The 26,296-nt window shown below is 49.6% G+C and overlaps 1 long non-coding RNA gene across 2 annotated transcripts in view; it reads left to right on the top strand.

Annotated features, from left to right (window-relative positions):
• The window catches only part of LOC102167089, a 54,695-nt gene continuing 28,472 nt past the window's right edge, over positions 74-26,296 (top strand). The window contains exons 1-5 of one of the 2 annotated variants that reach the window (XR_002343754.1): positions 74-8,261; positions 9,060-9,390; positions 14,676-14,778; positions 15,943-16,046; positions 18,484-18,607. This is a non-coding gene — a long non-coding RNA (uncharacterized LOC102167089). Of the gene's footprint in view, positions 8,262-9,059; positions 9,391-14,675; positions 16,047-18,483; positions 18,608-26,296 lie in introns of both variants that reach the window. The other variant, XR_002343755.1, reaches the window with a different exon arrangement.

Here is a 26,296-nt window from a genome sequence, read left to right on the forward strand (position 1 = left end):
TTTCATTTATAGAATTAATAAGACTTTACATCAAAGATATCATCTCAGATAAGAATTTTGTTTCGTTTTCAGCTAAACCACGTTGAAAGAACAAATGTGAGGCGCATCAGGCTGCGTTAAAAGTGCCCTGGATTTACCGACTCTGTTGGAAAAATGTTTCTCAACGACGCGAAGTCATCAGGCAAAATCCTTAGCTCTCCTTTTGCAAAGTAAACAATCTCCCCACGTAAATCACACTCACAGCATAGGGATTATGAAGTATAAATAGAATTTCATGGTGTTTGCAGTGGCTCTGAAATACCGGTGTACAAAAGTAGGCTGGCACGCAGTGCCCTTCCGTTTAGCAGTTGGAAGTGAGACCAGCAGGGGTGGTAGGTATTGGAATCAGGTCTGGACAGCAGAGCTTGTACAGCAGGCGTCTTGTGTTTAGGATCTGAAACGCAGTGAGCCGAGCCACGCGCCCTGCCCAGGGTGACGCTCACCCTCTGCCGTCACAGGTCTTGTCGCCAGAGAGGGCGCCGCAGCTGCTCACAGTCACCTTCAGGATGAAGGCGACACTGGCGCGGTTTCACGCGAAGGGCAGGCTGTTGGCTTGGCCCTGGGAAGTGCAGGCCTGGTGTGGCAGCTCCAATGCCTGGCCAGAAATGCAACTGCGTTTTGCATGAAAAGGATTTTTATCAAAGCGCATTCATGGAACAGTGTTACTCTGATGGTTGTTTGGCTTCTGATTTCAGCCTTTTTCATTCACTTCAAAGACGTTTTTTAAAAATGTGCCTGGACTTTGTACCCAGAGGCAGACAAGCCGCAGAGACCAGCTCTGCAAGAGGCACCCGCGTGGTGCCAGGCACGTGGAGGTGCTCGGTCCTGTAGCCGTTCCTCTGTGGGAGACGAGGGCAGCTGTGCCGTGGTCTCTAGACTCGGTGCCAGGCTGACCTTCCATTTCAGACAAGTGTCAGTTTCACCCCTGACGTGTCGTGGGTGGAGGTGACATCCACGCGCTTGCTGGACTCCACGAGCGCGTCTCTCCGAAGCGTGGGCCCGGCCCCCGCCTTGGTCCAGACGCCCCCCGTTCTTGTTCCCTTCCATCCTTGCTCGCCGTCGCCCGGTCTGGCCTCTGCCCCGGGCCTGCCCTGGCGGGGCTGCTGGCCCAGGCCTTCCTTCCTCGGTACCCGCGTAGCAGTTGGCCCGTGGGCAGACCCTTCAACTTAGAGGTCCGTCTCGGTTTCCGTGGCAGCGCAGGCCGGTTTCTCCCCTCCTCCGAAGGTCCTTCCTCCTCCGTGCGACGCGGCCGTGTCTGTCCTCAGCTTCCTCCTGGGTCCGCGCGGTGCTCTGGGCGGCCGCACCCACCTCTAGACGGCAGCCGCCAGGCACGTTCCTGCCGCCCGCGCCCAGGCGGCTTCTCTGGCGGCAAGGGCTCGAGGTCCTCTCCACACCCAGACCCGTGTTCACATCCACACCCGGCTGACGTGCAGACGCCTCAAGCTCACGCGTTCACGACGGCGCTCACGGCCCCACCGGGCCCACGCGCTCTCCCCTCGGCGTCCTGGGCCCTCGTCTGCCGCCTCTTCCTCTGGCCCAGAGCTCCCTGCGTACAGTTCCATTAAAAGGCTTGTCTTTGTTCTCGGTCTTATCCGTGAGACTCTCTTTTTGTCATTGTTTCCTTAAAATGCAGCATGATGCCTATGACAGAAGCAACGGTTAAGTGACCTCAGAGTGTGGGAACGCTGGGGAGTGTCTCATGCCAGCTGGGTTGGATTCAGTTTAAATTGAAGGACCCAGAAGACCCCGTGGACGTGCGAAGTCACGGTTAAGTCCAGTTCGCAAACTCTTTGTAAAGAAATGGCACCCACGTCTTTTTACGTGTATTTGGCCTTCGCTTTGATTGAAGCATGTGGGGGGACTCTGGTGACTTCAGGGCTTCCAGGTCCCTTTCTGCCATCATGTCAGTGACACGTGCTCTGACCTCAAGGCAAGTAGTTGAGCCTGCCACCCAATCCCGTCACCCACTGTCTTCCAGCTCCACGTGGCACTGGATAGTTCATGTTCATTTACTTAGAGTTGAGTACTAAATGCATTCAAGTGTGACCGCTTTGAACGACAGTCTGTGGTCTGGGTCTTCCCTTCTGGATGTAAACTTCAGGGGAGCCCCGTCCTGTCTGCTTCACTGCTGGGTCTCGGGCACTCAGCTTGGTGCTGAAGCCACAGGCGTGTAGGAGTTCTGGAAAAACGCAGTGAGTGAATAATCAATTGCTGTATCAGTTAATAAAAACCACAGGCACCAAGTCACCGAACATGGGCCCTGGGAGCCCAGTCTGGGCACGGCAGGCCCTTAGACGGCAGGGCTGTTGCCATGGCAGCCTCCTTTGGCACCTCTGTGCCCGCCGCTGGGTGAGACTTCTCTGACGTCACCTCCTCGAACCCCTGTGACAGCCTCGAGGGTCTGCACTGTAATTCTCCTCACTTATGGGGAGGAGCCCGGGGCTCCGGGAGACTAAGGGCCAGCACCAGTGGCGACAGAACCCAGACAGGTTCCCCAGCCTGCAGGGGCTCTCGGGAGGATTTCAAGTCTCTCCTGTGGTCGAAGACAGGATGCTGGGGCTGCCAGGGGCGGAGTGGAGGGGACGGAGGCAGCAGGGACAGGTGGCGGGACGGCTGCCCAGAGGCAGAGGGGCTGAGGCCCTGAGACGACGCGGGGGACAGCTGCGTGACTTGGCCGTCTGTGAGCTGGCCTCCCTCGTGTGTCCTCACTCCTAAGGTCTGGCAGAGGCTTCCCACAGCCACGTCCTCGAGCCTGCGGCTCCTGCAAGAGGCGGGGAGGCCTGAGGTCTGCGCGGCAGGGGTTTGGGCTGTTGGTGGTTAACGAGAGGGTTCTACGTGTGGAGACACATCAGAGTCACACCGCCTCCTTCCATCATCTTCCGCCTTGGGGACACAATCCCGTTTTCACTGAGGTTGCAGAGGTAGCATTTCTAGTCTTACTCCTCTCCCAAGAAACCAAGGCAGAGGTGGGGGGGAGTATTTTCAAAGAATTTTGTTGGTAAATTTTTTGTAAAGCTGCGCTACTCGTTCAGCGACTTCTTTGTCCCTTGGCGACTCACTCCCTCTGCACAGGCATCTCTGAGAAGGAGCTGAGCCCTGTCCAGGGACCGCGTCATGTGTTCGCAGCCGTTCAGGTCTTGGGGCGGGGGTTGGGGGGAACACAGGTGACAGAGGACAGTTCCTCTCTGCTCTGAGGAGCCCCACCGCCTTGGAGCCCCGGGTCTTTCTGGAAGAAACCTCTGAGGCTCTGCTCCACCTGAGCCGCTCCCGGCCCCTCGACGTGAATCAGGGCAAAAACTCCTGCCCGCTAAGAGCCCTTCCTGTGACGCGGCTCGCAGGGCACACGCTGGGCAAGACCCCCTGAGGCAGACCCTGCCCTCTGCGTGGCTTCACCTTGTTCAGGCAGCCAGCTGGCTGAAGGGAAATGCGAGCAGCAAAGAATGGCCTTCAAAGGGAGGCTCCCAGTTCAATGAAAGAGTGTGTCTCCCCTATGATGGGAGGCGCTGCATCACAAGTGGGTGTTTTGTGCCCAGTTGAATTAAAAAAAAAATAGGTTGGTCTTAAAAGCTGTTAATGATAGAACACATGGCACAAATTATATGGTAAACTCCAAACAACTCTGAAATTACAAACATTGCTTAGTCAGGGCTTCTCCTTTAATGATGCCCTGATGTGGCTGGCAGGGCCCAGTGATTTCAGCCAGTGTTATTTTACTTGAAAGGAGAAATTTCTTTTCCCAAAAAAGTCTCTCTGAGAAAAGCTGTCTTCCTGGCCGACGTCATGAAACGTCTTGCATGTGGCCAGGGCCAGAGAGCAGGAGGCAGGCCGGAGGTTAGGAAGCGAGGGTCGAGTGATGAGAAGACGCTGCGGCTGGTCCTGACACGGGCAGGTGCTGACCCAGTCGGGCGCTGTGACTGGGGCCCGTCAGGGCCCTGAGGCCGCTCTGAGACCTGCGCAGAGGAGGGTCTGGGGTTTGCTTCTCGGAGCAGCTGCCCAGGGTGGGGAGCAGAGAGATGTCTCTTCAGTGGTGAGAGTATTTATAGCATTTATAACTGTCTTTTCTTAAGCACTTACTATAGGCCAGTCACTTGTCCAAATACTTTATGTCCGATATCTTATTTAATATTAACGACCTTTGGGAGCGGTACTGTATTGCTTTAGTACAGACGGTAACTGGGGCTCAGAGAGGCTAAACTCTGCCCAGGGTCACAGAGCGCGTACCAGGATGCTAGCCCAGCGGTGGGCCTTCTTCCCTGGGGCGTCCCTAGGAAACTGTGTGTAACGGTGTCTTTTGAGCAGCAAGTGCCGAGGAAGGGCCAGCCATGGGCTCTGGGGACAGAAGGGCAGACCCGTGGCCCCTGTCGGTAGTCCTCAGCAGAGGTTTTGTCGGCGCTCGCATCCCAGTCTCAGTCCTGGAGAACCAGCCGGCACCCAGAGAGGAAGACCGGCGCCCTTTGGTCGCCACGGTGAGAGCCTCTTAGAGAGGCCTCCTCTTGCTCCCAAGTCTCCACTTCCCGGAGCCTGATTTCACCAGAGTCCCCTCCCCTCCGGTCTCGTGGCGGGTCCTCCTTCCGATTATGTTTCTCGGGAGGCTCGTGGGCCTGTAGGGTAGGCGGCTGGTTAGCAGAGGGAAGGCGACAGGTGTTGGTTTGATCCAGCACAGCCCTGCTGGGACCAGATCCATAAACAAAAACGCTCGGGGTGTGAAAAACGAACTTGCGATGCAATATTATTTTCTAACTCCAGACCAGAAGCGGGATGGGCGGCTCTCTGACAGCCCCCCCTGCCACGTGGGGTGCTCGGTCCAGACGGTCCATGACCGGCGAGTCGCATCGCGGGCCGGGCTCCCTGAGTCTCCGCACTCGCTCAGCCTGGGCTCTGCCAGGCGCTGCGGGATTCGGGTGAGAAGCAGTCTGGGCCTCGGTGGGGGCCCCAGAGCCTGAGGACTAACCGCACAAACCAAAAATCACAGTGAAATGTGCAACGTACTGTGGGAAACCCGCGACGGCCGTGCTGAAGCAGGGCAGCCACACGGGCCACGGGAGGTGGCGTCGGGATGACCGTCGTGTTGGCCTCGGGACACAGTGATGCTCCGGGAGCAGCAGGGCTCGTGTGGGGTCGGGATTTCTGATTCGTGTCTCACTCTCAGCGGCTGTCTGGGGCGTGCTGAAAAGCGAGAGAAGTCGAGGTTGACAGCACACCCAGGATTCGGCCCCATTTGGGTGTTAGTGAGGGGAGTTGGCATCACAGAGCCCCTCCCTGGCGTGTGGCATCCGGGGAACCTCCGCCTCAACCGCCATGAGGGGCCAGACCCCACACTGGGCAACGTCCAAGGCTTCCTTCAGTGGCATCGCCTCCTGCGCTGGCCCAGGGGTGGCTGTTCGCTGTCTGTCTGAGGATCATTTGTGAGAAGCACGGACAGGTTGCAGATCTGGCTCCCACTTCTGAGTCGGTCCCGTGGCCCAATAGCAGAGCGAGAAGCTGGGCGGGTGCCTGCCGAGCCCGAGGCCCCGTCTGAGAAGGGGCGAATGAGCAGGCGCTTCAGAGCAAGAGTACCTTGGAGCTTTAAGGTGTTACACCGCGGGGTCGATATTCAGCATCTCAGCTAGTGCTGGCCGTGTGTGCCCCCGGGAGCCTTTGGTACATGATATCCCACTCAGGAGACCCAGGGTGGCAGGCCGGGCTTTAGAAGGTGCTTTGGAAAAGCCCGGTGGGTTCAGGGGCTCTGAAATGTAAGCTGCTTCTGTCTGTATCATATTTCAGCAGGTTCCAGAACAGCAGTCGTTGCAGTCATTGGTCTGTTCCTGCTATCTATCTTTATTTATTTATTGTTGCTTTTTAGGGCCGTACTGGCAACATATGGAGGTTCCCAAGCTAAGGGTGGAATTGGAGCTGCAGCTGCCAGCCTACACCACAGCTCACAGCAACACAGGATCCTTAACCCCCTGAGCAAGGCCAGGGATCGAACCCGCAACCTCATGGATACTAGTCTATTACCCACCAAGTCACAATGGGAACGCCCTGTGCTATTTAGAAGCATCATCTTTGAGAAAAGATGCTGTGATCATCGCCAATAATAATTTATAGTTTGGACTTGTGACTTTTTCCTCTTTCTGCTTAAGAACTTTAAAAAAGCCTTTCTGGAGAATTTTTTTTTTTCCTTTTGAATATGAGAATTGTGGCTCCAAACTCAATCCAAACCAAATTTCCAGTGTGGAATTATAACTCCCACCTCTGAATGGAACCGTGGAGTCCCGCAGCCAGAGTGGCAATTGGCAGTTGTACCCAGTCTCCGAGGACACGCCGTGGGATGCCAGCCAAGAAAAAGAGCGGGCAAGGAGCACGCGGGGAAATGCTAAAACCAGCTGCACAGAGCTGGGTCTTAGTGCTGCTGCTGCTACAACAGGCTCCTTCTCCTTCGGTCACCAGCGTCCGTCCTGTCGCCCCGTGGCTGCTCCGAGCTGGAGCAGCAGGAGTCCTCCCTCCCCGTGTTGATGCCCGTGGCTCAGTGCCGGGAACAGCAGGGCCGGGGCTGGCCTGGCTCCGTCATTAGCACCCTTTGCAGCAGGCCTCTTGTCCTCTCTGAGCCCAGAGCATCACCTGTGACGTGGACGTCCCAGCCATGTCCGAGGTCACGGCGAGGAAACCCGCCTGCAGTGTGTGTCGCGTTATTTCAGGCGTTCCGCACTGGCAGGAGAGACCAGGCCCCAGACACTCAGACGCCGGGGGCTGGGGGCCGGGAACACGGTTGTCCCGGAGCCTGCGTCACGCCCTGGCTTCCATTCCTCCTTCCCTTGGCCAGGTCTGGGGCTGGGGAGAACTATCTACAGTGGGGCTTCACGTGCTGCTTCTGCTGTGGTCTGGGCCCCGCCCGCCTCCCGCGGGAGCCCCGGCCCACCTGCGGTCCTGGGTGTGGGCCGACTCCTCCGGCTCCGGAGGGTCCACAGGCTCAGGGGTTGGTTGTTATGTTCAAGCAAGAGTCGTGCTTGTTCCCTTTGAACTTCCCTTCTTCTCTGCAACAGGAAAATGGGCTTAAGCACTCAGACAAGGGGTGTCTCAAGGCTGGCCCCAGTGAGCTTTAAGTGGAAAGCAGAGATAGGTGAAAAAACGCAGATGGAAAGTCATCCGACAGTGGCAGAATTATTCAGTAGGTGAGGTAACACTGAGAAAAGATTTCAGTTTAGAAGGTGAGAGGTAAGTGCAGCACGGACGAGCCACGTGTCCTTCCATCTGAGTGTGGAAGATTCGGGTCTCCCGTCGCAGCTGCGCTGCAACCCCGTCCTTGGGTTTCTTGGCTTATTGTCCCAGTGAGGGGCCCTTCCTCCCGTCCTCATGGGGCGTGGTCGGCAGCAGCTGCGCCGGGAAATAAGTGGCTGCGAGTTCTGTTGCCCGCCCTTGGCTCTGGGCTGCTTCTTGCCCCTTTCTCCCCAAAGGCATTTGTGCCTGACGTGTGGGGAGGCCTCCAGGGAGCAGGTACCACTAGAAGGGGCCCTCGTGTTTCCTTGGCAATGATTTTCTACATTTTTTCCATGTCTTAATTCCCTCTGCATAGACCAGTTTTCTTTGGTAACAGAGAATGCATTTCTCTTTAAGTTTGTAAAAGGAGCTACATGAAATTCTCCAGACACATGTTTAAAATGTGTGGTCAAACTGGCATCTGTCCTTGGCCATGGCCAGTGGTGGAGAATTTTTAAGTTTGTCTGATGACACCTCAAAGAGAATTTTTTTTTTTTAATGGAACATCAGGCCCTCAATTCTGAATTGTTCCCACATTTCAGATCTCACCAGTGGACCTTTCAACTTTATGCTGTTTTTGTTGTTAATGAAAAGCTCCATTATTCATTTATGAAGCCTGGTTCTTTTTAGTGTTTTGGCTTGAGAGAAGGATTTGATTTGGAAAGTTAACCTGTGGAATAAATCACATCTCACGTGAAACCGTTTAGAGACAAATGGGCTTTTATAACATGGACCGTGAGATCAAGTTCGGTTTCTCCAAGGAGTTGCCATAGTCAGTAGACTCCAAAGGCCTCTACTGTTAGAGGGAAATTTAAGCTACGGAAAACTTGCTCTTCCAAACAAGAAGAAAGCATTTCCCCTCGTCGCCTGGAGTCCTCTGCTCTGTTGCTCTAGGGTGTCAGTCCCTGCTGCAGGTGCCGAGGCAGGTCAAGATGGAAAGGCCAGCTCAGATTCACCACCACCGAAGTGCCCGAAGCGACGAGAAAGTGAGTGCCCGTGCAAGGAGGAGGCAGAGGACCTCACATTTCTATGAAGTTATTGCAGGAAGGGATCGTGGGTGGGTGGTCTATTTCACGTGTCGGACGAAGCCAGAATGAGTTTGCTCGAAGTCCACAGGCAGACACCAAGGTGCGGGGATTACAAGCCTGGGCCTCACTGCCACGCACGTACAGAGCCACGTCCTTGCTCTTGAGACACTAGCTGAGGGACCCTGGATTTTTACTGATTTGCTCTGTGCCTGGTCCCTTATATGTCAAATGGGAAAATCAGGCACTCGTTAGGGAGCTGTTGCGATAAATAAGAACGGTTTTCGTGAACCTCCTAACACAGCACCTGAAGCTTATTTAAGGCTCGGTCAGCACAAGTCCAGGAGTGTCACGTTTTGTTATAGAGCAATTGACCCTTTTCTCTTCTTTTAAAACAATGTTATCGAGCCATTGGTTACTTATCATAAAATCTACCCACTGTTTAAGTGTATAATTCAGTGATTTGGGGGGGGGGCACATTTTTAGAACTGTACAGCCATCATCGTGCTCCAAATCCAGCCTTAGAACAGTTTCATCGCCACCAAAAAACGGCCTCGTGTGTGTTTGGCCTCTGCCTCGGCAACCGCTGCTTTGCTTCCTGTCCCAACACGTGGGCCTTCACTGGACATTCGTGTGAATGCAGTTCTGTTTGCATCTGTGTGAACACCTAGCATACTTGTTTGCGGGGGGGGGGGGGGGGTCACTCATATTGTGGCCTGTGTCTGCATCGCCTTCTTTTTATTGCTGATTCCATTGCAGGTATCCCCCACCTTGTAAATTCGGCTTCACTCCACTTTGATTTTGCAAAAGATCTGCATTAGTACCTGTTTTCACGAACCAAAAGAAATCCGGGAGGACTTTCACTTTTACAGGAGAAGGGGAGAAGCAGAGCTGGCGTTCAGGGCTGGCTCTGCGGTTAGTCACTATACCTATACCGTCAGCGCCACCCCAGGCAGCCCGGTGGCCCGGGCAGTCTCCTTTCCCGGGGGCCAGCCTTGGTGTCAAGCCCCAGAGCTCCAAGCAGCGTCCGTGAGCATCCGGTTCTCTCTTCATCGGCGTGATACGTCCAGGCAGTACGGCACGGCCTCAGGTAACGGCTTACCCGCCGTGCCCACTTGCGGCTCGCGGGGTCTTCCCAGGAGCCCGGTCCGTTCGGAGAGCAGAGGAAACCCGTCTGTGGACAAGACACATTTTGCACACCCACGCGCCGGTTGTGGGATTGTTTGCAATTTGGATTATTTCATTCTGGGCTATGATGAATAATGCCTCTGTGTACATTCACGTACATGGCTTTGTTTGGATGTGTCTTTTTGTTTCTCTTGGGTAGAGTCTTAGATCTAGAATTTCTAGCTTGTATGATATGTTTCTACTCAACAGGTTAATAAACAGCCAAACTGTTTTCCAAGTTTCTACACAATTTTACATTCCTACTAGCCAAGTAAGAGGGTTCTGTTTTCTCTGTATCACCACCAGTGCTTGGGAATGTCTTTTTTTTTTTTACTATAGTCATCCTTGTAGGTGCAATAGTAGGTCATTGTGGTTAAAGTTACGTTTCTCTCATGAGTAACATGGAGCATCTTTTCATGTACCCATTAGCAGTGTGTATGTCTTGGCTGGTAAAATACTTTTTTAAATCTTTCGTCTTTTTTTTTTTTTTTTTTTTTTTTTTTTGGTCTTTTTAGGGCAGCACCTGCGGCATGTGGAAGTTCCCAGGCCAGGGGCCTGCAACTGCAGGCCTTCACCATAGCCACAGCAACGGGGGATCCAAGCCACCTCCGTGACCTACTGCAACTTTTCATTGTAGCTTACAGCAATGCCAGATCCTTAACCCACTGAGCAAGGCTGGGGCTTGAACTTTCATCCCCAGGGACAGTGGTGGGTTCTTAACCCGTTGAGCCACGATAGGAACTCCTCTTTTGTCCGTTTCTCAACTGAATTGTTTGTATTATTCAATTGTAGGTGCTCTTTGTCTATACTGAGTACACATCCTTTATCAGATTGTGACTTGCAAGTATTTTTGAACGTAGAAACACACCATTAAGAAAATGAAAGTTTTTAAATTTTGAAATGAAACATTAAAATGTATTTAATTTTGTCAATTTTAATGGATTTAATGAATTAGGCTTTGCTGTCATATCTAAGAACTCTTTGTCTAATCCAAGGAACAAAGATCTTCAACTATCTTTCCCTGAAATTTTTTTTAGTTCTAGCTGTTAAATTTAGTTCTGTGATATGTTTTGAGTTAATTTTTGTATAAGGTGTGAGGTAAGGATCTCAGATGATGCTGTTGAATGTGGCTACCTACCTGTTCTTACGTGACTGGTTGAAAAGACTAGCCTGTCTCTCCCTGAATCAGCATGACGCTTCTGCTGAAAATCACATGCGCACACATGTAAGGGTGTATGTTTAGGCTTTCAATTCTGTACCACTGATTCATATGCCTGCCCTCACGTGTGTCCTGAATACCATTCAGAGGGTCCTCTCATCTCTACCCCAGTATCTTGATTTCCTAGTTCTGAGATCAAGTGATAAGGCAGCACATCTTCCAACTTTTTGTTTCCTATTGTTTTGATCAATGTAGGTGTTTTGTACGTCTCTGAACGACAACAGAATTTTTTGGCTCCACCCATGGCATGCAGAAATTCCCAGGCCAAGGAATCAAACCCGTGCCACAGCAGTGACCCAAGCTGCTGCAATGACAATGCCAGATCTTCAACCCACTGAGCCACAAGAGAACTCCTCTCTACAAATTTTAAGATCGGCTAGTAAAATCCTATTAAAATGTCATGTGAGGTTTTCATAGGGATCACTTGAATCTATAGATCAATTTGCAGAGAATTGTCATCCTGAGAATATGGACTCTCACAATTTATGAACACGTGGTATCTCCATTTATTTGCATATTCTTTAATTTCTATCAGCACTATTTTGTAGTTTTCAGTATCCAAGTTCTTCATTTATTTTGTCAAATTTAGTTCTAAGTACTTTCTCTTTTCTATCTTTTGAGAGTTTAAGAATGATTGGTCTTATATCTTCTTTAAATATTTGATAGAATTCCCCAGTAAAGCCGCAGAGACCAGGAACTTTTTTTGTGGAAAGGTTATTAATTGCTACTCCAATTTATTTACTTTTTATAGGTCTCATATTTTCTTTTTTCTGTTTTTCTTGAGTCAGTTTGGTAATTTGTGTCTTTCTAGGGATTTTGCTTCTTCATATTCCTGATTTGTTGGCATGAAGTTACTCCTTTTAATTTCTGTAGGATCAGTAGTGGTGCCCCTTTTTACCTTGGATTTTGCTCGTTTCTGTGTTCTCTTTTTTTAAACTTGGTCAATGCAGCTAAAAGTTTGTAAATTTTGTTTGTCTATTTAAAGAACCAACTGCTGGTTTTGTTGATTGTCCCTCTTGTTTTTCTGTTTTCTGTTTCCTGTTTCATTCATTTATGCTCAGATCCCTCAGAAATCAGCACCGTATCCCAAAGTCTCACCTTTGTTTCATTCAAATCATTTTTTAAACTATAATTACTGAAATTGAACCAAAGAGAATCCTGGAATATGGTGTTAGTCTCTGAGGATATAAATGTGTCTTCAGGCATATTCTCTAAGGGGCTCTTAAAATCCCTGAACCTCCAAATTACTCTCCTACTGTGTTCAAAGCTTTCAATTCATTTAACCTCTATACTCAATCATTTGCTCAGGCAACCTCCTCTAAACATATTTTCCATAAATAGACCAGACATGTCTCCTTTTACAGTTCTGTTTGGGGAGTCCCGTCCTTAGGAAGAGAGCGTATGAAAAAAAATGAATAATGTGGTGAAGGCCAACATGACTGTGATTCACAAAAAAAGGCTTTAATCTCCAGTTGCAGCTGCTTTTTCTACCATCTCATAAATCTCCTCAAAACCGAAAAAGAATAAATGTAAGTCATCTTATCCCTCAGTATACAAACTTCTGGAGGAAGCCTATGTTTTACGTTTTTTTTTTTTTTTTTTCTGCTGTTCTGAGGGCCTCTGGAGAGATGCTAATGAAGTCAGTTTCCATCCAGGGCTTTCGCTTGGGGTTGAAGGAGGGTGAAAGGGGCTGTCAAACATCATCACTTGGAACTGGTACTGCAAGTGTGGCAGGATAAACAGGATGCTCACATGTCTGCAGGTTGGGAGTTTAGGGTTTGTTTTGTTTTGTTTTTTTAAGGAAGCCCTCTAAATAGTTGAGTTTTTCCAAGGAAAACATCAAAGAAAGCAAGCAAAAAACCAAGACTACTTAGGAAAGTTTTAAAATCATAGTCTTAGATTGCCCTCTGAAAAAATGGTTCCTTCTAAACTGAAAAATTTTAGTCTAGCCAGTTAAGTGCTTGATGACTACCTGGCCAATTTCTCCTCCCTTCTTTAGCCTCAAAAAGAATTTCTTGATGATCTTGATGTATTTTACAATTTCATCAGTGATGCAGAAAGAGCTGCCAGACCCTGCCTGCCCAAATCCTATCCCATCATGTGATAAAAGATCCGCATGCTATGAACTAAGTCTGGCAGCTTACAAGAAGCAAATTCTGGACGTGAAAAGGGTTCTAGAGTTAGGGTGATGGGAAACAGGTGCCCGGGAGCCTGCTCCGCTGCCCCCACTGTCTTTGTCTTTGTGTGTCCGCGTTTCTACTCGCCTTCCTGCTTTGCCTTCTGGGTCTTTCCTCCGTCACTCCAGCCAGCTCCTTTCCTAGGGGTTTTCTCAGGCTGCCTGTTTCAGCCTGGTTACGCTGCTTGGTGCCAAGACCTTGTCACCCACCTGAGGATGAGCCTCTCCTCCGCCTAGAATGTCACTACGGCCGGAATCAGACGGGCGGGCTTCCTTGAGATGGGGAGTGCAAGGGTCCCAGCGCTCAACCCTAAGTGTCGACGCCGCCGCCCGTCTCCCTGGCAGCCCACGTCCAGTGTGGGACTTGCCAAGGCCACACAGAAGAGCTACTTCCAGAGAGAGGGTTTGGAGCTGGAAAGCAGAGGCCGCTGACTGCGGGGAGAACGCGCTGGTTTTGGGGGGAAGTCCTTGCTTTCTTCCTTCGAGCAAAGCGGAGAAGCTGCGGTGGAGGAAAGGGTTTCAGCGGAGAGGTGGTCACCCCCTCGCCGCCGAGTGAGCCCACGGACCGGGAAGCCAGCTCGGCCTCCGGCCTTCTCCTTGCAGGATTGGGTTTCAGTGGTCGCCACGCATGTGTCACCACGCTAGGCGCTGGCCCAGCAAATGAATCCCAGAAAATAATCAGGGATTTGCTTGGAGGAGATGCCAGAAGGAACTAATGACGGCCGACAGCAGCGGGGACAAACGCCGAGAAGTCTGGGGCAGGGGTAGGGAGGGGCACGGGGCGCCAGAGCCCCCCTCTCAGCTGCTTCCGCCCTGCCCTCCCCAGTGCGTGCCTGGGCCGCCTGGCCAGTGCTGGAGCCTTGGGTCGCTGCAGAGCGAAGGAGGCATGGTTGCAATCTGAACTGAAGCGCCTGTGACAGCACATCATGAAAGACAGCGCTGAAGAAAAACTTGGGGTGAATTTTCCGAGGAGGACTTCGTGGGTCTGCCTGTCCCTTAGGGCCTCCGTCTGCCTCTCTCTTGGGTGCTCCCCGCGCGAACAGCTGCGTGTCGCAGGCGGACCCTCCCCAGCGAGGGCCGCGGGGGGTGCTGCCAGGTGAAAGTGCTTTTGCCCCCGCAGAAGCCGAGTCGGGTCAGCAGAGGGCTTGTGTGCACGGCAGGAAGCCAGGCCGCTGTGTGGCCGGCAGCGCTCTGCCGCTGAAGGTCAGCCGAGGGCCTCGTCGGCGTGGGGAGTCCGTGAGCCGTCTTCCCCAAGGGGCGGCTGCAGCGGTGCCAGGGGCACTGTGTCCTGCTGCCCCCGAGGCTGTCCCTCTCTCAGTCCTCCACCTGCAGGTGTGTGAGGCAGGTGCCTCCTCCTTAGGTCTCATTTGGAATTAAATGAATAACAAATTGTGCTCATTCCACAAGCCAAGCGTCAGGCAAATGCATGTTACACATTTCCACCACGGAGTAGGCAGACGAACAGCTTTGTGTCATCGTAGAACCATATACTTTAGGAAGCAAAAGGGACCTAGTAGGTCCTGGAATCCAGCCCTTGGCATGGCAACCCCTTTATAACCTGGGAATACTCCAGCTGAAGTCCAGGAGGAAAATGTGCTTTCCGGGATTTGGGGTGTTTTAAATCAGCTGCGCATGTTTAAGGAAGGAAAATGTAAGTTTCTCCCCCTCTTTTCAGGGGGAGGCTACCAGTCTGCAAGTTTCCATCGCAGCTGAGAGTGTGTGCACGTGTTCACACGCTCTCGCCCCGCTGCATGCCTGACGGTCTCATGTATTTTACTTATCTGGCATTTATTTTATGTCGTCTCGATTGTAGGGTTTTACATGCGCACATATGGTCCTCCTAGTTAATTTGAAAACTGACTCTGGCTGCAGCCGGGACAACGTGGGATCCTCAACCTGTTGCGCACTGCGAGAAGGTCCTCGTTTTCGTTCAACGTCTTTGTCTCCTTTTTGTATTGGGGTAAAAATTAGAATGTGTTGGTATATATTCCTTCCTTGTCGGTTTTCTGAAAGAGTTGGTGCAGAATTGGCATTATTTCTTCCTTAAATATTTGGCACAATTTACAAGTGAAGCCATCTGGGCTTGGTGATTGTTTTGTGGGAAGGTTTTAACTACAAAATCAACTTACTAAGCAAAGGGATAATCAAGTTATCTATTTCTTCTTGAGTAAAAGCTTTGGTAGTTTTGTGTCTGAACCAGTCTGCCCATTTCGTCTAAGTAGATGGTTTATTGGCATAGGGTGGTCATGACGTAACCTGAATATACTTTTTTAACATCTGATGTCACCTCCCTCCCCCTTGATGTTGGTATATGTGTCTTCTTTATTTTTTTCCAGAATGGTCCAGCTCTACGTTTATACTTTTTATAGATCCTCTCAAAGAACCAGTGCCTTGTTTAATTGCTTTTTCTCCATTTTTTGCTATTCTGTATTTTATTGATTTCTGCACCAATCTTTATTTTTTATTTCTTCCACAATTGCCTTGAGTTTGCTCTTCTTTTTCTAGTTTCTTAGGTGGAAGCTGAGGTCATTGATTGGAGACTTCTTTTCTAATAGAAACATTTAATACTGTAAATTTCTCCCTGAGCACTTCTGTAACAGCATCCTACCAATTTTGATATGCTGTGTTTCCATTTTCCTTCCATTCGAAATATTTTCTAATTCTCTTTGGGTTATTTGACCCCTAGGTTATTTTGACGTATGTTATTTAGTTTCCACGTATTTGGGGAATTTTCAGATCTCTTTCTGTTGCTGATATCTTTACACACGTGCGCTGATCTGCATTCAGCCGAATGTGGTGCTCTGTGCACCTGTTCTCTGTGGCCCTTTGTTTCATGAACGGTCGCTGCTTTGCTCTCCCCAGCTCCCGGCTGCGTCTCTTTAACTCGGCACGTTTCAGGTGCCTCTCAGGCTTCCCCTCCCTGTTTCACCCCCCCCGCCCCCGGTGACTTTCAGCGTTGAGTAATTGTAGGGCTCACTTGTTTTTTTCTCCCATCTTTCAGAGACCACCGTCCTTCACTGGCTGATGCCTCGTGTCTTGAAAACTTTGTTTTATACATTCTGTTGGTTTTCTGGTTTCAGACTGGGGAGTAATTCTAACTCCCGTGACTTCGTCGTGCCTCGAAGTAGAAGTCTAGACATCTGGATTTGGACATCTGGATTCATCCCTTGCTGTATCCTCTAGGGTACGTTTGCGTGGAGGGAAACTCAGCATGCCGAGAGGCAGGGTACAGGGGAGGGGTAGGAGGCAGGTCGAGTGCTCGGTGCTGCTGGGCCGTCACGGAACCCTTGGAACTGCTCACCTACCCTGCCCAGTCCAGTAGTAGGAAGAAGTACCATCTAATGAGCAGGCCTTATGCTAAGAGCTTTATTTAACGCTCACAAGACCGTTTAGCAGATTCTCCCATTTAATCCTCACAGCGTTCCTATGAGGTAAATGTTTTTAACCCACATTTCCTGTTAGAGAAACTTAGCCTTTGGCCAGTGAGTGTCTTTATCCACGTCCCTCATCTGGTCGGTTCCACAGCAGGGTTCCAGCAGGTGCATGACCTGTGGGCCGTTGTTGCACACTTGACAGGCTTGTGGAAACTGAGGGAGAGAGAGCGTGCAGAGCCGCCTTGCAGCAGGTAAAGCCCAGTGAAGGATAGTACCCAGTGGGTAATACTAATTCACCGTCAGTGAATTAATTTTACATTTCTGACCGTTTCTGCATATACATCTAAGGGGGAAAAGTCAGTATTCTCACTCTCGAGATGAAAGGGCTTTGAGATGCTTTTGTTATTCCGCCTCTCGATAACTCAGTGTGGTGGTAAGAAATAGAATTAGACACAGGGCCCACTTCCATGGGGCCTTTGCCTTTCTACCCTGTGCTGGGTAGCGGAGGACCCCGTGAAAGGAATGCTTTATCTTGTCATCTGCTTCGCCGACGCAGCTGGAGGCCGCACAGCCCAGCAAAGCCAGACTTCAGGCCCATCAGGGCCTCTGCTGGGGCAGGGGGGTGATTTGACACGATCCAGGCAGGTACATGGGGACTGGCTCACAGACGGTTTCATATGGAAAAAACCATGGTTTTTTTCATTTGTTGTTGTTGACGAAGCTGCGCACATGAAAGGAAGGACGTGGTGGGCGGCCCCTTTCCGCCTGCACAAGAATATGCTGACGGGCCAATTATTCACAGAGGGCTCTTGGGCTTTTCCTCCTAAGTGGCCCCAGACGCACGGTCGGGTCACTAGAGAGAAAACAAGCTGCACTTGAAGGAGAGTAAACCGACCGGAACGCCTTAGCGCCCTGGTGGCTTGTAACTTCGAAAGGCGTCTGTCCTCAAATCAAAGAGCTCGTGGTGCCCCCCGTGCGGCGTCTGCATGTGCGCGTAGAAAGCCGCCGAAATTCTAAATCCCCCTCATCTGAAAGGACTGCGGTGGCGAGTGCTGCCTATTTTTTCCCTTGGCAAATGGGAAGCTGCTTGTTTGCTGGGGGTTTACCCTTGGCTTCCCGTCCTGTCTGGAGAAGGACTTGCGCATCCGCCGACTCCCTGGCCGTCACCTGGCCCTCGGCCTCACGCTGCTTCCCGCTCAGCGGAATTTGTCTCAGGATAAGAGCAGTCAGGCAAGTGGACTTCTGTCCTCCAATCAGCAAACGCCACCACACCGCTCGGGAGGTCAGGACTGCCACACGTGGCCATCCAATTACAAATGTGTCTGTGAAGTAACCCAGAGTCCTCATTCGTCCATTCACTGTTTTGAAAATAGTGTTTCTCGTCTGCTCACGTGATCCAGTTCTTTCCACAAGCAGCCCCGAGAAATTCGGTGCAGTCGCACAGTCTTGTCCCAGCGAAGGACGGTTTCAGAGCTGGGGTTCTGTGCCCAGCGTCTTGCTGGGCACACGGAGGCGTCAGGAAGCGGACGGCTGCAGCGCTGGGGGGCCGTCCTTCAGATCGTCTGTCAGTTGGTGCAAGTGCGACGTGCGCCGTTCGTCGTGGGGTCCCGGGTCCCAGCGCAGTGCTGCCCAGAGCAGGTGCTCACTGCAGGTTTGGCGTGTGCGTCGGTGACAAGGACGTTCCTGTCTGGCTTCCAGTCAAAGATGGTGCAAGACTCGGGAGGTGATTGGCGTGTTCCTTGAGGGAAACGGACCTTTGAGGATTCGGATCAGAGTTCTAGGGTCTCTCCTAGACTTCTCTCCTATCATTTTTTAAACATTGCGTTGTCAACCTTTTACTGAATGTAAGTTAGAGTATTTCTAACCCTTTCCCTGAAAAGAGCCGTCTGGATCTTGCTACTAAATTGCTTATGAGCGAGATCCAGGACCTTTCAGGGAGTTCTTCTCTAGTGTTAGGTTTTCATCAGCTGCATCGGCAGAGCCCAGCTGTCTGAAACCACACGAGAAACGCCGATTGAGTGTGAGTTGCTTCTCGGGAACAACGCTGGAACTCTAGAATGTGTGTGTAGGCAAAGTGACGTCACTATTCGTCACCAGCACGCCTGGCCTCATCCTGGAAGCTTTGTCTGTTGGGACTTTGTCCTGCCCAAGTCTATGAGCTTAGTAGGGATGCTTTAAAAAGGCGCTGCTGTGAAACATAGCACTGGTTAATTAAGGCACGTCTTTCTCTTTTGCCTCTTTTCACAGTTCTTTAAGGACACCGTCAAAGATGGTGACCGACGCAGACCCTTGTAAAACGTCACAAGACTGGCATACTTGTAGGTGATAAGGACGGAGAAATAAAACATAGGATCTCAGCCCGGCCTTACAGGTAGTTGCCAAATTCATGTGTTCGGGGCCAGCCACACCACCCTGTCCCCAGCAGTGTCCCCTTCTCTCTTTCTTGCTGCTCGCTTCTTCTCACTTCATTTTTATGTGATGAGGGCAGGGACCGTGTGCACTTGCCTGTTGTCACGAATGCCTCAGTCCAGCATTTCTCACACTCGGATGTGCACCTGCTGTTCAAGTGCAGATTCTGATGTAAGAGCCCAGGGCTGTGGGGTGGCTTGAGAACCCGTACTTCTAACAGGCTCTCAGGTGACCCAGAGCTGAATCGCCCACCCGTTGGGTACTCACTGGGCTAGAGGCTAGAGCAGTTGTACGTAGTCGTATGTTTGATTCCCCAGGCGGGGGCGGGGGATAAAATCCTAATGCCAGATTGTTCCCCGGGCCAGTAACACCCGAATTCTTGAGGATGGACGAGGCAGCGGCTGCTGGTTAGCAGGAGCAGTCAGCTCTCCCGGAAGAGCAGCCCGATTTAGCATTTATGCCTCCTTTTCTTTCCAGCACAGGATGCTAGTGAACTTGGTGTTGGGAAGAAGTGCTAACTAATGTTGGGCTCGTCAGCCAGCGCCCCCCTGGACCCGGGCCTTTGCATTTTCATCCCCTCCCAGCGGATGAGCTGTCACTGTGATTCCCTTTCGAGGCTGACGTGGAGAACCTCTGTTTGAAAGTTTCTGCCTGTTAGTTAGGGATACAAGTGCTTCTGCTCCTTCTCTCGGCCTTGCAGCCCTGGGCTTTTGTTTCTGCCCGCTCCCCGCCTACCTTGGAAGCCCATTTTCATTTTCGGACCATCTTAGGTGCTGCCCAAAGTCACAACATCTGGAGCGCAGCCTGGAGCTGAGACGCGGGGGCTCTGCCGTGAGCCTGCTCGGCCCGGCCCCGAGGCTGGGCGCTCTCATCCGGACCTGCTTTGGTGCAGGAGAGCAGGATGGCAGCGGCCGGGAGGTTTCGCATCCAGACTGAGCCAGGGTGAAGGCCTCCGAGCAGCGGCAGTTTCTCCTTCCAGGGGGACCTTCAGCCCCTCCGTCCGCTTTCGGCAGGTGGTGTGTGCATGGGGAGCACACGTCCCGAGGGCTTGGCTCCGGCTCTGCCATTGACCGTCCCGTGACCCTGGGCTCTAACTTCTTGCTGAGCCTCCGTTTTCTCTCGGGCAAAATGCAGGTGCTAATCATCCCCACTTCATGGATTGCTGGGATCACATCTCTGTTGTGGAAAACTTTAGGGTAAACTAAAGTGAGCTAGAGGCAGAACATCGGGTCTGGGCCGTGTGTCTGCCGATTGGCTAGTTTAACCTTGAGAAAAACCTCTGCCACTGCCTGCCCGTCTGTTTCCGGTCTCCAAGCCCAGATCTTTCTCTTCGCAGGCCCCAGACACGCCCCTGGTACATGGAGATATCTCATACTGGCAATAATATAACATTTCTTTTATTTGATGATGTTATTGAATAATTTTTTATTTTTAATCTAAGCAAACACTTAAGTTTAAAAAAACTAGTAACTATGAATCTTAACATAGAAATGTTAGCCCCTGCCCGTCTTCCGCCCAGTGCCGATCCACCACTTCCACTGCTTTTAACTGGTTTATCTGGAAATAGCTCTACATGTCTAAACAGCATCCTTACTCTACAAGTCTTGATGATTTTTAAGTTTTAATTGTTACCTGTTGACTTCCTAGCATGGGAAGAAAGGATTTAACCCTCCCCTCCCGTCACGGACACAGACACACCCCTCCGCACCCCCCACCCTCCTCTTCCATCCGTTCTGTATGCGGATCGTACGTTTTGGTGGGATATTCGGATGTCACACTGGGTTCACAGTTAAGTCAGATAACATGTGTGATGACACGCAGCTGCACGTCTTTGCGTACACAAATTGTTTCCCTGAAGGTAATAATTGCATTGCTTTCCTGTTTGCTGAGTGTTCTCCTGGTATCACTCGTTCGGCCCAGAATCTTTATAAAAGTGTCGCATGTCCTTTCACTGCACCCGCACACGTGTGCCATCTCTCAGCCCCTGGAGCCCATGTCTCTGGGGGTCCCACCTCCTTGGTTCCGCGCTGGGCTGGCCGCTCTCGAGACCCACCGCGTCACCGCATCCCCGGGCTCCCGGGCCTGGGCTCCGTTCCCGTCTCCTGGGGAACGCGGCCCCCCCCTCGCTCTGCTGTGGCTTCTCTGCCTCCTGGATCCCGTGGCTTCTTCCTGCTTGTTTTCCTCCTTCGCTTTGTAGAAGCACGTTGTCCAGTAATGTCTCCAAAAGAGGAAGGATGGCTTTTGTTTCTGGAGGGTGCACACCTGAAACGGTCTTTATTCCATGCTTCCATGTGGTTGATTATTTGATTGGACACAGAATTACCAATACAGCTCAGAAACATTTTTTTCTCCTGATTTTAAACCATTATGCTGTTATTGTCAGGTGTGCTTCGGATTTTCAGTACTTTCTAGGCGAACTGTTTTTTTTTTTTTTTTTTTTTTTTATCACTGTTAACTTTAAACGTGTTCTCTCTAACTCTAGTGTCTTGAAACTTCACAGACAGATATTTTTATGTAGGTCTTTTTCCTTTACTGTTCTACATTGCCAGGGGGCCCTTTCAAACTGGAAACATATCTTTCTCTTTTTACATAGTTAAAATAATTCTCTTCAAATAATATTTTCTAGTATACTCTGAAATCATGAGTCTATTTTTTTTTTTTTTGTCTTTTTAGGGCCACACCCACGGCATATGGAGGTTCCCAGGCTAGAGGTCTAATCAGAGCTGCAGCTGCCTGCTGATGCCACAGCCACAGCAAGACAGATCCAATCCGTGTCTGCGACCTGCACCACAGCTCATGGCAACGTGGGATCCTTAACCCACTGAGCAAGGCCAGGGATTGGGCCCGAAACATCATGGTTCCTAGTCGGATTCGTTTCCGCTGTGCCAGGACGGGAACTCCTGAAATCATGAGTCTAGAAGTCAATTTCAGATTTGTATTATTTATTTTTTAATTTAAATATAGTTGATTTACAGTGTTATGTTAGTTTCAGATGTATAATATAGTCATTCAATTTTTTATAGCTTACACACCATTTAAAGTTATTATAAAATAGTGGCTACATTCCCTGTACGGTACCTTACACGCATGTATATTCTTAGTCGTATTTTAAATTTCTTATTAAAATTACTCCTTAACATTTTAGAAGCTGGAGTTAGAATAGGAAATGTATTACTCAGTACACAGTGAGACACTGAATTTTCTGTGGCAAACTTCTCTAACCTGTTATAAAACAAGGTCCTTGATAGGGTGAAGGATAAAGAAACCAGAATCCCCGGCGTAGGTCACGTGATGAAGAAGGGTCATCCTGTTTTCTCACACAGACAAGTAGATGGGAAATCTCTTTACAAATAAACAGAGCAGAGAATGAGCAGATTAAATGTTTCTCAGGTGAGACAGAGCGTCCAGTAACAGAGTGTCACGGGGTGGCTTTCTCAGTTCCTTGGTACAATATACCCTTTTAGTGATGAATAGGCATCGTGCATTCCAACATAGCCAAATGACTAGCGTTGCATTGGAATTGGAATAAATGTAATTTTAAGAATTCAAGACACCAGAGTTATAGAGAATAGGTTTAAAGTCTACAGTGATTAAGAAACAAAATAAACATAAAACAGTTCACATAAGAATTATTGAAAATCAGAGTAACAAATGTAATTTGGATATTACTATACAAATTATTTATTAGTGCCAGGTTTATGATTTCTGTCTAGACCTATGAAAGAACAGTTCTCCTGCAATGGGAAAGACAAGTTAAAGATGCGTATATTAGCATCCACTTCAGCTAATTATGCTCATGAAGTCAGTTGTTCCATGAAAGGCAACCTCGTTTATTGGACATTTTTAGGAAATGATCAATTCCTCAGAGACGTTGATGTACACAACTTTATTTTCATTCTACCTGTTTTTGATTAAAATATTCCTCAAAGAATATATTTATTTGGCTAACTTAGAACAGGCCCAGGCGTTTAGAGGATTCTGCTGAGTGTTTGTTTATTCCGTCATTTACTTAGTCAACAAGTATTGTGTTATTACTCTTTCCCAGTAAGTCAGGGCCGTCATTCCTCATTCCTCATTGTGTTAAACCTCAGGCGGTTTTGCCCTCGGGCACCTTGAAGCTGTGCCGTGCACTTGGCCTCAAATACAAGGCTTTGAGAAAATTATGCTTTTTGAGCAAAAGCTCCTGTGACTCAGTGAGGAAAAGCAAAACAACTCAATGGGAAAAATACATGAATAGGCATTTCACAGAAAAGGAATAACAAATGCTCATAAACATATGGAAAGATTCTCCGTTTCTTGATGATCAGAGACACAAGTGAAAACCACACTGAGTTTCCACTGTACACGCTGCTGTGGCCAAGCGTTATGAGGAAGTGGAGCCGTGGGACTCTTCTCCACCGATAGCAGAGGCATCAGCTGTGTCCTTCCGTGGAAGACAATTCGGGTATGAGCCAATAAGCTGAGTAACGCACATCCCTGCTACCCGGTGAGCCCATCCCTCGGCGTGAACTCCAAGAAAGACCTTACAGCGGCAGAGGAGGTGGATGTAAGAATGTTCTGACAGTACAGCCTGTCAAGAAAAACTGCAGCCACCTAAATACGTGCTGCAGTGAAGAGAGATGGACTGGGTACACTCCTACCTGGAATGCCATCCAGCAGTGAGGAGGAGTACGTTATCACTGCTTGCATCGATGTGACTGGACGTCTTAAACAATATTGAGGAAAAAAGGGACGTCTCAGAAGGGGACCTGCAAGTTCCACTCAGTCTATATAAGGGTAGAAATCTGGCTTAACTGCATGTATTTTGTAGGGACATAGAAAACTTGATCCAACTGTAAAGGAAAACACCACACAAAAATGGAGATCAACACGTTACTCAGAGAGTGTTTACGGAGGAGGGCAGGTAAGGGCTGTGATGACAGGAGGAGGCGGAGAGGGACCCAAGGCATGGGGTCGTGTTCTGCCCCTTCAGCATCGTCTCATCCAACCAGCGCTTCCTAAAGGCCTGCGAAGCGCCAAGCACTGCCGTAGCACGTAGGGTACAAACTCTTCAAGAGAACATATTCCGCAGGAAGCGAAAAAATGGATGGAGTAAATCATTAACTTATTTTAGTTTCAAAAGGTGATAAGTTCTATGGAAAAAATGGGAGTTAAGACAGCTTGGTGTGTGTGGATGGTTAGTAGAATTAAATGAGATGATGAGGGTACCTTCTTTGAGAAGGAGCTATTTGAATCTAGATTTGAAAGAGATACGGAGTAAGCCACACGGCTACCTGGGTGAGTGAAATTTAGGCAGAGGGACCAGCCAGTGCAATGATCTCATTATGGTGATGTGTTTGCCATGTTTGGGGAGACATGGGGAGGGCACCGCAGCTGACAATGAGCAGCATGGTCAGAGAGGTGGATGCACCAGCAGGGCTGGACAGGGCATGACATGCTAGGTCGGGTATTGGCAGCGTCCCTCTGCAAAGAGGCAGATGATAAATATTTTAGGCTTTACGGGCCACAGGGTCTCAGAAGCAAATGCTCTGCCGTTGGAACATGAAAGCAGCCATAGACAATATGCAGTTAATGGACATGGATCTATTATAGTAACGCTACACAAAAAAGAAGTGAGTGGAGAGTGACGGAATTAGGATGGCAGAATAGAAGGACTGGAGCTCAACTTCTTTTCTAAAAACAACAAAATTCACAACTAAAGACTGAGCACACTTCACCAAAATGGACCGGAAACCTTAAAAAAGATATCCTACTCCAGAAGAAAAAAAGGAGGCCACATCAAGATGTAGGAGGGACGATTTCATGATATAAACAACCCCATACCTCCTGGGTGGGAAGCTCCACAGACTGGAAACTAACTGGTTCACAGAGACTCACCTACAGGAGTGAGAGTTCTGAGCCCCACAGTAAACCCCCACGTGTGGGGATCCGGCCCTGGGAGAAAGAGCCCCTGGAGCATCTGGCATTGAAGGCCAGTGGGGCTTGTGTGCAGGAGCTCCACAGGACAGGGGGGGAAACGGAGACCCCATTCTTAAAAGGTGCATACAGACTTTCACGTGCACTGAGTCCCAGGGCAAAGAAAAGTCTCCAAGGGAATCTGGGTCAAACCTGACCGCAGTTCTTGGAGGACATCCTGGGAAAACAGGGATGAATGTGGCTTGTTGTGAGGGAAGGACATTGAAAGCAAAGATCTGGGGAATATTCAGCAGCAGTACCTTTCTCTGGAGGTGGCCATTTGGGGAAAATCTGGCCCCACCCATCAGCCAGCTCCTGAGAAGCCCCAGGGCAAACAACAACCCAGGTGGGATCACAGCCCCATCCCTCAGTAAACAGGCTGCCTACAGACCCCTCAGGCACACAGCCACCTCCAATCCCATCCAGAGACTGAACCCCACCCAACAGAGGGATTAGAATCAGCTCCACCTACCAGTGGGCAGGCATCAGCCTCTCCCATCAGGAAGCCTACACCAAGCCTCCATACTGATTTCAGCCACAGGGGGGCAGACACCAGAATTAAGAGAGGCTACAACTCTATTATCTGTAAGAAGGTCACCACACCAAAAACCTATAAAAATGAAAATACAGAGGACTATAACTCAGATGAGGGAGAAAGAAAAAACCCCAGAAAAACAGCTAAGCCATGAGATTCTCAGCCTCCAAGAAAAAGACTTTAGACTGTTGATGCTGAAGATGATGCAAGACATTGCAAATAAACTGGAGGCAAGATGGATAACCTGCAGGAAACACTGACCAAAGAGATACAAGATACAAAACTTAAACAAGAAGAGATGCAAAATACAATAACTGAAATAAAAAATTCACTAGAAGCAGCTAACAGCAGAATACAGGAGGCAGAAGAACAAATAAGCGAGGTGGAGGACAGATTAGTGGAAATTACAGATGCAGAACAGAAAAGAGAAAAAAGATTGAAAACAAATGAAGAGAGTCTCAGAGAACTCTGGTACAATGTGAAATGCACCAACATCTGTATTATAGGGGTGCCAGAAGGAGAAGAGAGAGAGAGGAGGAGAAAAAATATTCTAAGAGATAATAGCCAAAAACTTCCCCAACATGGGAAAGGAACCCCTCACTCAAATCCAGGAAGCACAATGAGTACCATACAAAATAAACCCAAGGAGGAACACCCCGAGACACATACTAATCAAACTGACCAAAACTAAAGACAAAGAGAAAATCTTGAAAGCAGCTAGGGAAAAGAAATAACATACAAGGGCACCCCAATAAGGTTATTGGCAGATTTTTTAGCAGAAACTCTGCAGGCCAGAAGGGAGTGGCATCATATACTCAATGTGATGAAAGGAAAAAAATCTCCAACCAAGATTACTCTACCCAGCAAGGCTCTCGTTCAGATTTGAAGAAATCGAAACCTTCACAGATAAGCAAAAGCTAAGAGAATTCAGCAACACTAAACCAACCTTACAACAAATACTAAAGGAACTTCTATAGGCAGAAAAGAACAAGAGAAGGAAAGGAAAAAGAGCAGCAAAAACAAATCCAAACTAATTAATAAAATGACAATAAGAACATACATATCAATAATTACCTTAAATGTGAATGGACTAAACGCCCCAAACAAAAGACGTAGACTGGCTGAATGGATACAAAGACAAGACCCATATATATGCTGTCT

This window comes from Sus scrofa, chromosome 4 (genome assembly GCF_000003025.6).
Source record: "Sus scrofa isolate TJ Tabasco breed Duroc chromosome 4, Sscrofa11.1, whole genome shotgun sequence".
NCBI classification, from domain to species: Eukaryota; Metazoa; Chordata; class Mammalia; order Artiodactyla; family Suidae; genus Sus; species Sus scrofa.